This window comes from Puma concolor, chromosome C1, assembly GCF_028749965.1.
Source record: "Puma concolor isolate L17-30 chromosome C1, mPumCon1.1.hap2, whole genome shotgun sequence".
Lineage (NCBI taxonomy): Eukaryota > Metazoa > Chordata > Mammalia > Carnivora > Felidae > Puma > Puma concolor.
Genome location: NC_141674.1, coordinates 136,277,653 through 136,288,520, shown reverse-complemented (window position 1 = coordinate 136,288,520; position 10,868 = coordinate 136,277,653). Strand labels below are relative to the sequence as shown.

Sequence of the window (10,868 nt, the reverse complement as noted above, 5' to 3'; positions counted from 1 at the left end):
TATTAGATACTTTTTGCCATCAGATAGCTTCCCTCCCCCCGCCAAAAGTGTTATTTTCTATCTTTCTAAGGACATAAGCCTTAACGAAAGCAATCTGAGTAACGGATTTGAGGAAATTGCCCAATAATACGTTTACATGCATTTGAACTGAAAAATTGTTAACCACGCTTTTGTCCAAGATGTGTGAGGGCCATTCAGGGGCTGTAGGGCCCTGGATAGACGCACAAACAAGTGTGTGTCTATCTGGAGCCCCACACATTGTAATAAACACAGCTGCATTTATTTGAGTATGTGATCCCATGTACATGTAAAAACATTCAAACAAACACACTCCACAGATTTATTTGATTGTGCAATGGGGCAATTATTCAAATAAACATGCTCGGTGCAATTATTTGAATCTCACATTGCATTTTCATCAATCACAGCTCTAAAAAAAGGGGGGGGAACACCAAAGAATTTATGTGGGAAAAAAAAATATATGTGAAAACAACCTTATTATAGATTTTATAGGGTTAGCCAAAGCTATGGCTCCCTCCTTAACTGTAACTCAACTATTCTGTATTCAACGACATTTGTTTCTAATGATCAATTGATTCATCCACTGGATCATGACATCGGAATGACCACAACCTTCAGAGTCATAGAGTAGCGAACTTTACAAACCTCAATTGGGTAGAAATGTGAAATCTCTGTAGTTTAAGTGCAGAATAGTTCTTCCTAGGCATTTTACATCAAGGGGATACTGTTTAAATTATTATCACTTCAAATAGCACTCCCATAAATTTAAAAAATTTTATGCATACAACAAAACATTCCTACATTTGAAGACATAAAAAAAAATCACAGGTGACTCATCTGATCATTTTATATATTAATAAATATTATGACATATATGTGAACACATCACGAATCGTATAGGTGTACCAAGAGGCAGCTTATGCCTCTCTTAAGTATGTACTGACATAACCTAATATACTAAAATGGGAAGGGGCGTTTAGTCACTGAAATATGCATCGTGTAACAAAGATGAAGAAAATACATGGCTTGTGCCCATCATAAAAAAGATTCAGACTGAAGGCTTAGCTTTGGTTTTTATTCAATTAAATTGTTAAACTGTGCACAGTGATTTTTTTTTAGAACTTGAGACATTTGTGATGTTGGCTGTTTAAATCTTTGTTACCTTCGCTGTGAATTGAAATTGTACATATTTAGTAAATCATGCAGACAAAACAAACTTTTTAGACAATATTTTTATTGGAGAGTTTTCTTTTCCTGTATCCATGTTAAAAAAAAAAAAAAAAAACAACAAGACCTCCTTTCCCAAAATAAAAAATGTCAATACTAAATTTAAAGAAGTATAAAGGAATGATTGCTTCCTTTAGAGCTAACTATTGAAATAAACATGGAGATAATTGGCAACCTGTTCTTTTGGGCTAATAGGCCGTGTCCAATTTTTTGGGTCTGATGTTTCAGAGGGCCTCTGTTTCAGGGTTGAAGATGATCTATTAATCTCTGAATTAAACAAATGCTATTAAATTACAGAAATAAATCCCTCAGTCTTCATTTGTACATGAAATCTGGAATCAGAGAAACAACACTGAGATGACACGAATGTGCTGCAACCCCAAACTTGCTCTATTAAAACAGTCGCCTACCACCTATAATCTAGTATGACATGTTAAAAGGCTCCAAAATATCGAAAATATAAAATGAGCATGGCCGTTCCCATTTGGCCTTGAGATGAATATGACAAAGATTCTAATAATTTTAGTCAAAGAAAATGATGAGTAAAAAATACATGAAGATTAAAGCAGTGACAAATGATCTTTTAAGTATTCTAATTGGTCTTTCTCATTCATATCTTTGATTCTACAGAAATTGCAAATCCTGATGGTCCTGATTTCTAAGTGCGCCCATCAGCTTTCTCTCTTTCACTTCACAGAATATGCCTGTTAGATTTGGAACGAAGAATAAGCCCCCAAAATGTTAAAAATAGACTACCGCCCTGGCAGGAAATTTAGCATTGGCAAGCCCAGAACTCAGAAGGAATTGATCTAACATAAGGAAACGTTCAAAGAAAGATTTGTGCATTATGATCCTGTTCTGACCACTTTCAGAGCAGTCAAATGGAAGGATGAGAGAGAGAGAGAGAGAGAGAGAGAGAGAGAAATGGAAGGATGAGAGAGAGAGTGCATAGGTTTTGCAAATTTTGTATGTATACATTGAATATTTAGTGTTAGAAAACAACAATAATACCCAAGAGATGAAAGGAGTTAAAATGGAGAGTTGTTGAGATTTTATATATTGTTATCTTACACAAATGGAAAACACTTAAAATGTTGATACTGGAAAAATAAAAGTTTCTGAAGACAACATCACAAAAAACTCTATGTAACTTATAAGATATGCCAACAATAAAAGAGAGAAAATATTAACTTATCTTTACTCTTTTTATAAGAAACTTAGGTTTTAGTGTATAACCTTTCCTTAAAGGAGAATCACTCTTATCCTTTCCTAAAACCGTCTTATTATAGGGCGAAGAAGTACATTTATACTTCGGTCTAGTTTTGTATGGGAAAAGAGGAATATGGGCTTCAAATTATTTGAAAAAAAATACAGATGAATAAAGGCATATAAATTTAGAAAGGAAATTCAAGAACATCTCTACACTCTGAGAAAACATTATGTGTATTTCGTGACCACAAGCAATCTAGACCTTGGTTTTTACATCTCTTCTGAAAGATGCCGCTTCCAACACAAACAGTATTTCCCAATTCTGCAGTGCAGCCCAGGATTGGTGCAGACATAAAGGGAGAACACCAACTATTGAATAACCCTCAACCACTTCCTGCAGTCCTGCAACATTCTGTGGAGGTCACCACTTGATTATTGAACGTACTTAGAAAGTGTGAGCTCATACGTTTCCGGTTGAAGGTTACTCTAAGTAAGGGGGGAAAAAGAGAAGTACAAACCACCCTGCCGAACTTATTTTAATGCTTCAAGTGCCATTTCTGGAGAAAGTAGGTCTTAGAATAATCAGCCTAACATCGGAGTAAACACTTTTTTTTTCCCCTTTCCACAACATCAAGTGTTTTTATATTATCAAAGATAATTCCATGAAAAGGAACATCTCATTCCCTTTAAAATAAATGGTGATGGAACATTTTTAAAAATCTGATCAACAGAGTTCTGACCACAATAACATCTCATTATGTACTACCTTGGTTTTTAAAATGGAAAGTAGAATAATGATTCGTACACAGGGCACCTGGGTGGTTCCATCAGTTGAGCATCTGACTCTTGGTTTCGGCTCAGGTCAGGATCTTACGATTCTCATGAAATTGAGCTCTGCGATGACAGTGTGGAGCCTTCTTGGGAATCTCTCTCTCCCTCTTTCTCTGCCCCTCCCCTGCTCACTCGCTCTCTCTCTCTCAAAATAAATAAATGAACTTAAAAAAAAGAATAATGATTTCATACAAACAGTTTTCCAGGAACTTTCATGACCCCTTGAGTCAGATGCCCTCACCTAGAAATCACCCTATAAAATATGTTATAAACTCCTTGACGGCCTGACCAAATTATAACACACTCTGTGTCTGCATTAAAAGCGTCTAAAATCTTGTTTTTGTCCTTTAATAAAGCTCTCCTATGAATTGGGTGGGAAAAGAATCTTTATGTTTGTAACACTCAGAAAAATAAAAGCAGCTAATCCACCACTCATATCTTGTAGATGAGGAAACTGAAGTCTCCACATCCTTGAGACCACGCTGGTTATTTGTTTCTATTCCTGGATGATCTAGAAAGCAGTTAAGCATAGACTGTCAAAATCCTAGCCTCCTGAGAGCGGTCTCTTCAACGTATCACAGTGAAACCCTACTTCCAACGGTTATGGGAGCATCAAAAGAAATGAGCTAGTTTCCCTACTTCCTGCAAGAAGTCCATTCTGGTCCACAAGAACTCTTCATGCACGGATGGAATGAAAATAACCTACTTCGGACAGTATTACTCTGTATTACTGTGTATACTCTGTAATACTCTGTATTACTCTGATCACATCATCACGTGAGGGCTGTTAACCACTCCAGGACTAGCATCTCTGTTAGCCGAGAGCCAGTGACATTCTCAATTTTGACAGATGCTCTTTCAAAATCGCTAACTGCTGTTCTAACGCGCTAGTTTTGTCCAAGACTTTTGACAGTGCTTATGTCCATTGAGGATTTGTGCTCCATCAAGCCTCTCCAACTAGTTTCCAGCAGAGTAACAAGAGCAATAGGAGACTCATACATCGGCACTGGGAAATCGGAATAAACTGAAATAGGTGAAAGAAAGGAAGAACACAGAAGAATCGTAGATATGCGCTCATCTGAAGCCTTGGCTTTTTTTTCCTTTTAATGTTTATTTATTTTGAGAGAGAGAGAGAGTGTGTTTGTGTGTGCACACACATGTACAAGTGGCTGAGGGGCAAAGGGAGAGAGAGAATCCCAAGCAGGCTCTGTACTGTCAGTGCAGATGGGGCTCGATCTCACTAGAACCCTGAGATCACGACCTGAGCCAAAATTAAGAAGCAGAGGCTTAACCGACTGAGCCACCCAGGTGCCTCTGAAGCCTTGGTTCTTACAATTCTGGGACTCAGAGAGAATAAAAGCCCAAATCATCCCATAGTCCCTCAGCAGAGCTGAGACTAGAAGCCAGGACTCCATAGACGCTTTTATTGCTTCCATTGATGCTTCTAACACTTCTATGATTCTTCAATTCTATTACATTTAGTGGTCCTAAGAGCAATACTAATATATTACAGTGACAACATTGATAGCTGCGTGCCTACCACATGCAAAGCAGAATGCTAGGTAGTATAAGACATACAAAGATGAACAGGATAGGACTACTGGCCTCAGGTTTCTTATACTCTGTGGGAGATAGATACACACAAAGAAGCAGAATACAGAGTTCCAGGTCCTGTAGGGAAGGTACGGACATGAAAGTCCCAAGCATGCCTTCTTCTACACCCTGACGTTTTTTCTATTTCAACACAAAATAGTGCCGTTCCCTCAATAATACACCTGTTGTCGAGTGAGGCTGTGTGAGAAGCACTGTTCTATGTCCTAGGAATATAGTGGTGAACAAACAACAGCCCCACTTTAAGGGATCCACATGTTAGGGGAGGAGGTAGAAAACAAAAGAATGGAAATGTTGAAAATGAAAGATGATATAATGATATAATAGTGAATGACATGGAATTGGAGAGCCGGCAACCTGGGGGGCAGGGCGGGGAGTGTTAGGAAAAGTCTGTCTGAAGCAGTGGTGTTTGAGAGGCGCTTGAAGGATGAGACGTGAGCCATGGGAAGATCTAGAGTGAGAGTGTTCCAGGAAAAAGGACCAGCAGCTGTACAGGCCTGGGGGAGGAACAGGTTTGGCTTTTTGAGAATCAGAAGGCTAGTGTAGGAAAGCATAGCAGAAAAGGCAGAAAGGAGGAAGATGAAGTCAGGCAGAGAAAACATGTCCCGGGCCATGTGAATGGTTTAGAATGTGATCTCTTGTGAATAAGCACTCAGGAACAACTTTACTGATAAAATGCAGAGAATTTTAAGGAATGAGGCTTTTTAGGTCTTTTGGTGGAGTGTCATGTTTTCATAGGTGAGAAAACCGAGTTTATTAATCCACGAGGTTTTACCCTGTGGGAGTCAGAAGACTCACGGGTTATTACTCCCAGTGACTCGAAATGCGCTTAGCAACCTGTTCGTGGCCTTTTTACATATAATTCCTTCCCTTGTGAAATGCACAGTGACATTCTACGTCCCTCTGACTTCAGAATGAGAGAGATCTCATTTCTCAGACTCCCTCAAGACCACCTGCCTTGTGTCTGGTCACAGACAGATCCGTCAGCCTGGAAAACAGAAACTGTTTGGGCCGAAGAAAGTTTGTATTTTGGAAACGAAAGCACTAGATGCAGCGAACAGGCCGCCACGGTGGCACGTTACCCGGGCAGCGCCTTCCCCAGGCACGGGTCCCGGCACGGTCCCCACAGCTGCCCGCTTGCTCGCAACAGCTGTGCTAGAATCAGGCGCGAGCAAGGGCCCCAGCCATCTCCCCTTCTCCTGAACTTCTAAAAAATACAAAAACTCGCAGAGCCGAGAGAGAAGCCAATAAGAAGTAAGGAACATGCAGCAGGTGGTACCATCTGTGCCCGGCTAATTCCAGCCAAAACAATCTGCTCCCTAGAGTTCCCAGTTGTGGAGAAGGGAAGAGAATCTGACAGTGGCGGAGCGGGGGAGGGGGTGTAGCAGGGCAAGTGCCGAGACTATTATTTAAACGTTCAGCTGGTTGGGAAGTAGATTATTGGTGCCAGTGAACTATTATCTCTCTCCGTTTCTTTTTACAACCACGGTGGGAGATTCCTCCAAAGTCTCACTAAACTGGCAACTAGCGGATCCTACACCTGTGAGACAGATATGTAGGCATCACCGTGAGTCTGTCGCCACTGCGATGGGAGGGACAGACATTCCACAGCAAGACTGGGAAGCACAGCTCACCTCAAGATGGAGAACGAGGTTGGGGGGAGGGAGCTTATGTTTATTTTATTCTATTTTCCTAGCAACCGAATTCTCTCCCTCTCTCCTGTTGGTTCTTTGAAAATCATCCACGGTTTAGCATGGCTTGTTCCTCAGGCCTGATTCCCCAGGCTGGCATTTTCTGAAATAAAATTCTTTCCCTTGATGGACTTCCTTGTGGGGAGCATGTCTCCCCTGGCACACGTACAATCACGGGATGCTTAAATGCAAGCAATTCAAAGATAGATCAAATCGTCTGTGGTAATAACTTTCCCTTAATAGAGTAACAGACAGACAGGGCCCGTGCTTCCCACAGACGGAGGCGTGGCAATGACTTGAGGGTCACAGAAAGACCTGTCTACTAAAAAAGAAAATCTAACCCACTGCAATATCCCCACCAGCACTTGAGGTGAAGGTACTGTCTCCAGAAAGTCATCTGTAAATGCAGATACCTGCGAGAGGTGGTATTTTTCTGTTATCACCTTCCTTCAGATGAATGTGGCAATGCATAGCTGAGAGTTGAGCCCTGAGAAAGTGGGGCACAGGAAAGTTCACTCTTACTGGAAGAAGACAAGTGAAGGTCTAGATTTTAGGTGCTAACCCAGAAGACCAGGACCTCATGGGCCCTTGACAGAAGGGTAGGTGGGACCTGCTCCTAGCCGCCCCCTGCTTGGGCTGAATTGTGTCCCCCCAAAAGGGATGTTGTAGTCCTAACCCCTAGCCCCTAGGATCGTGACCTGATCTGGAAATAGGGTATTTGCAGATGTCACCAAGGATGGCCCTCCTGCGATATGGATGGTGTCCCTATAAGAAGAGGGAAATTTGGACACAGACACCACGCCAGGTGAAAACAAAGTCAGAGATTGGAGGCACGCAGCTACAAGGCAAAGAACGCCAAGGATGTCGGCCGCCGCTGAAAGCTGGGAGAGAGAAACGGAGCAGACCCCTCAGAAGGGAGCAGCCACGGCAACACCTTGATTTGGGACGTCCAGCCTCCAGAACCATGAGAGAAGAAATTTCTGCTGCTTTAAGACACCCAGCTGGTGGTACTTTGTTGCGGGAGCCCCAGGAACTGATACATGCCTGAGGCAGCCACGGTCAGGGTGTCCGTATTCTGTCTCTGGGTTGGTCTAAAAATCAACATCAAATTTTGGTCTAACCATTCTCTTGGTGCCTGAGCTTTACCAGATATAACGAATATCGGCAGGAACATCCCTTTTGGTTTCGAGATGCCTATCATCGGGAAAAAGACAAACGGCCTGTGCTTTTTCCCAAATGTCTTCTATAAGGTAATCTTTTTAATTAGGATAATTAAATTCCTGTTTCAAAGGGCACTAAAGTGCAAGCATTATTGTCTGATTTCCTGTAAAGAGTTATTTTCCTGCCTCCTGTTCCACATGGTGTCCATTAACAGGAGAAGCACCAAGTGAGTCAGACATTATGGTTACAGGTCTGTGGCTCGTGTCAGTGCTAAGAAGAGGGAAATGAGAAAGGAAAACATAAATTGGGAAACAGTGTCAGAGGGCAGGCCAAGATAATGGAAGAACCAGAAAGCAGAGGAAAAGGGTGTTGTGTGGGAACCAAAACCTTGCTTCAGGTAGGGAATGTCAGAGAAAAATACAGTAACATTTTGAAATTAGGGAGGGAGGAGTCCAAGCAGATCTTTATTGGCTTTTTGCGGCCCGAGTTCAGTAAGAGAAATTAGTAAAATGTGGTCTCTCCTCTGATTCCTTACTGCTGTGTGATCTGAACCTTTTTTATCTCCAAGCCTCCCATGCAACTGACTGGTAATTCCCACGGGGTATTTACATCACTGAGATTTGGGAAGGGTATCAGGAGTAATGTGGGTGAGGCAGCAAGCGAGCCCAAGACAGGAGTGAGTCAACTGCTGCATCTTGTGATAATGCTGACTTATTGCCCTGGTCGCCAGTGGCCTAAAGCTGGGAATCATCGAGACTGGGCTCTGGGATGGTTCTCAGATGCACCCATGAGCTCTGTTCTGCTCCGTTACTCCTCATTGATTGCTACTCAGCCACCCATGAGTGGGCCACAGAAGCGCGGGTAAGAATGTCACGGAACAGTCCACCCCAAGCCTCTGCTCTCTTTACTACGAAAACTGAACCCAGCTCTGTGCCTTCTTCACAGAAGGCCGGCCTGCCATCCTTTACATTTTTTTCCCCTAGAAGATGGTATATCATCTTAAAAGCCTAGTTTAATTTGCTTTTCTCTAAGCTTTGTGGTATTTTTTATATGCCATTAGTCAGTTACTGCATGTTCCTAGCAATAATAGTCCCACCTAATGTATTTAATTTGTTTTGAAAATCATAGCACATCTTTACACACAGAAGAGGCAGCTTTTAACTCCATTGATGACTTCCTCTTTAAAAGTCCTTCTTTAAATCCCTAACCACAGTCTTCTTGGTTTTCTTCCTACCCACTAACCAGGCTCTGCTTTCTTCACTCAATCCTTCAACGGCAGTGTTTCCAGGGGCCCTCCGGGGCTCTCTGTTCTCCTCATTCTGATCACTGTACTTCACCACCGACAGCTTAATTTCCTACCTATATAGCAAAGACCAAAAATTCCTTCTCCCCAAAAAGACTTCCCTCCTGCACATCCAAATGAATACTGGGCATTCAGGTGGCCTCGAAGGCACCTCAAACTGGACGTATCCAAAATGGATGTGGCCATATCTCCTGCCCACCCACCACGTTCCCCAAAAACCTCGTGACCATCACCTCCTGCGTTCCTCAGGTGGAAATCTTGAGACTCATCCCACTGTTTCCCCAAATAAGCTATCAGGTCTGTGAGTCACACCCCCCGTTATCTCTTCTGCCGGTTCCTCTTCCATGATCACCACTGCCATTGCCTCATTTCAGACGTACATCACCCAAGAACTGCCATAACAGCCTCTCAAGTGGTCACACTGGCCCCACTCTCACCTGAGGATCTGCCTCCTTGTGACACAGCAGGGGATAGAGCTGTCACTCAGGGCTGATGGAGGGACTAGCAGATAGAAGGATGTCACCTTTTATGTTCTTCCAAGATATTGTTTGATATTCTTTGTATATGCCTTACTTGAACATTATTTCATCACGGTCTTGACTACTGTTATAGTGACATATATCCTTAAATACAATAGAGAAGAATGTGTCAGGAGAAACAATCCGCTCCCCTCGCCATCCCACCCCTAGCTATACTTGTGGTCTCACCACCTTCTAATGCATCCTGCATCCCTACCTTGGCTAAAAGTGCTCTTTTGGTGCTTTCTGTTTTCATTGTCTATCTTTTCCTTAAATGCGTAAGCTTCTTACGAGCAAGGACCATGTTATCTTTGTAGTCTGACTTCTCAGGGAGTTACTGCTACCAAGTAGATAGTCAATGTGTGTCCACTGATTTAAATCACTATTGAAAATTTGACTGTGCCAAAGCCCTACTGAAAAATCCTTCCGCAGTTCCCCAAAACACCCAAAATACAAAATTCTATCCCTCGGCCTGGCCCACGAAGCTCTCGCGAGCTGATTGCTCCTTGCCTTTCCTTCCGTCCTCTGTCGCTTTCCTCCAACTGCATCTACCTGGACACAATCCCTTCTAGTTTTCTGTTTTTCCTCCAGAACATACCTCGAGGGTCACTTTTTTTAAGACCGTCTTTCCTGAAACCCTCATCTTAGACATGCCCCTCCTCTTGGCTTCTGTGTGCATCCTGTAACGGGCTTCATTCGTGCCCCATCCGAGGGCTGACTTGCCAAAAGCCATGTGTTCCCAAAAGGTCAACGCTGTGAGCATTGTGACTCCAGCACCTAGCAAGAATGAAGAACATGTGTGAGTTTTCTGGAAAGAGGCTGTCAGCAACTTCTAGTCCCCCACTGACCCCAGTCATCAGCCAAATAGAAGAGCAATTCAGTGACAGGACAGAAAACAACATAGAAAGTGAGTCATGAAAAATGCGGAACTGCAGAAGGACCCCAATGCATGACAGAAATTTGCAATTTAATACACCTAAACATTTTTGAGAACCATTTATAAGATTATATTGGCACAATTTTTTTTTAATGTTTAGTTTTGTTTCTGAGGGAGAGAGAGAGAGAGAGAGTGAGCAAGCGAGAGCAGGGGAGGGGCAGAGACAGAGGGAGGCAGAGGATCTGAAGCAGGCTCAGCTCAGACCTGTCAGCACAGAGCCAGAGGCAGGGCTCGAACTCACGAACCGTGAGATCATGATCTGAGCTGAAATCAAGAGTCAGACGCTCAACCAACTGAACCACTCAGGCGATTTGGGGGTGCAAATTTTACCCACGTGGAATAACCACTTCATTTCTCCA

General features: G+C 42.6%; 1 protein-coding gene across 4 annotated transcripts in view; it reads left to right on the top strand.

Moving 5' to 3' along the window:
• The window catches only part of ZEB2 (zinc finger E-box binding homeobox 2), a 134,406-nt gene extending 132,984 nt beyond the window's left edge, over positions 1 to 1,422 (top strand). For all 4 annotated transcript variants that reach the window (XM_086718515.1, XM_086718516.1, XM_086718517.1 and 1 more), the window contains exon 10: positions 1 to 1,422. This exon is cut by the window's left edge and continues 4,162 nt beyond it. The gene's annotated coding sequence lies outside the window, so the exon portion shown is untranslated.
• Positions 1,423 to 10,868: the final 9,446 nt, after the last annotated feature.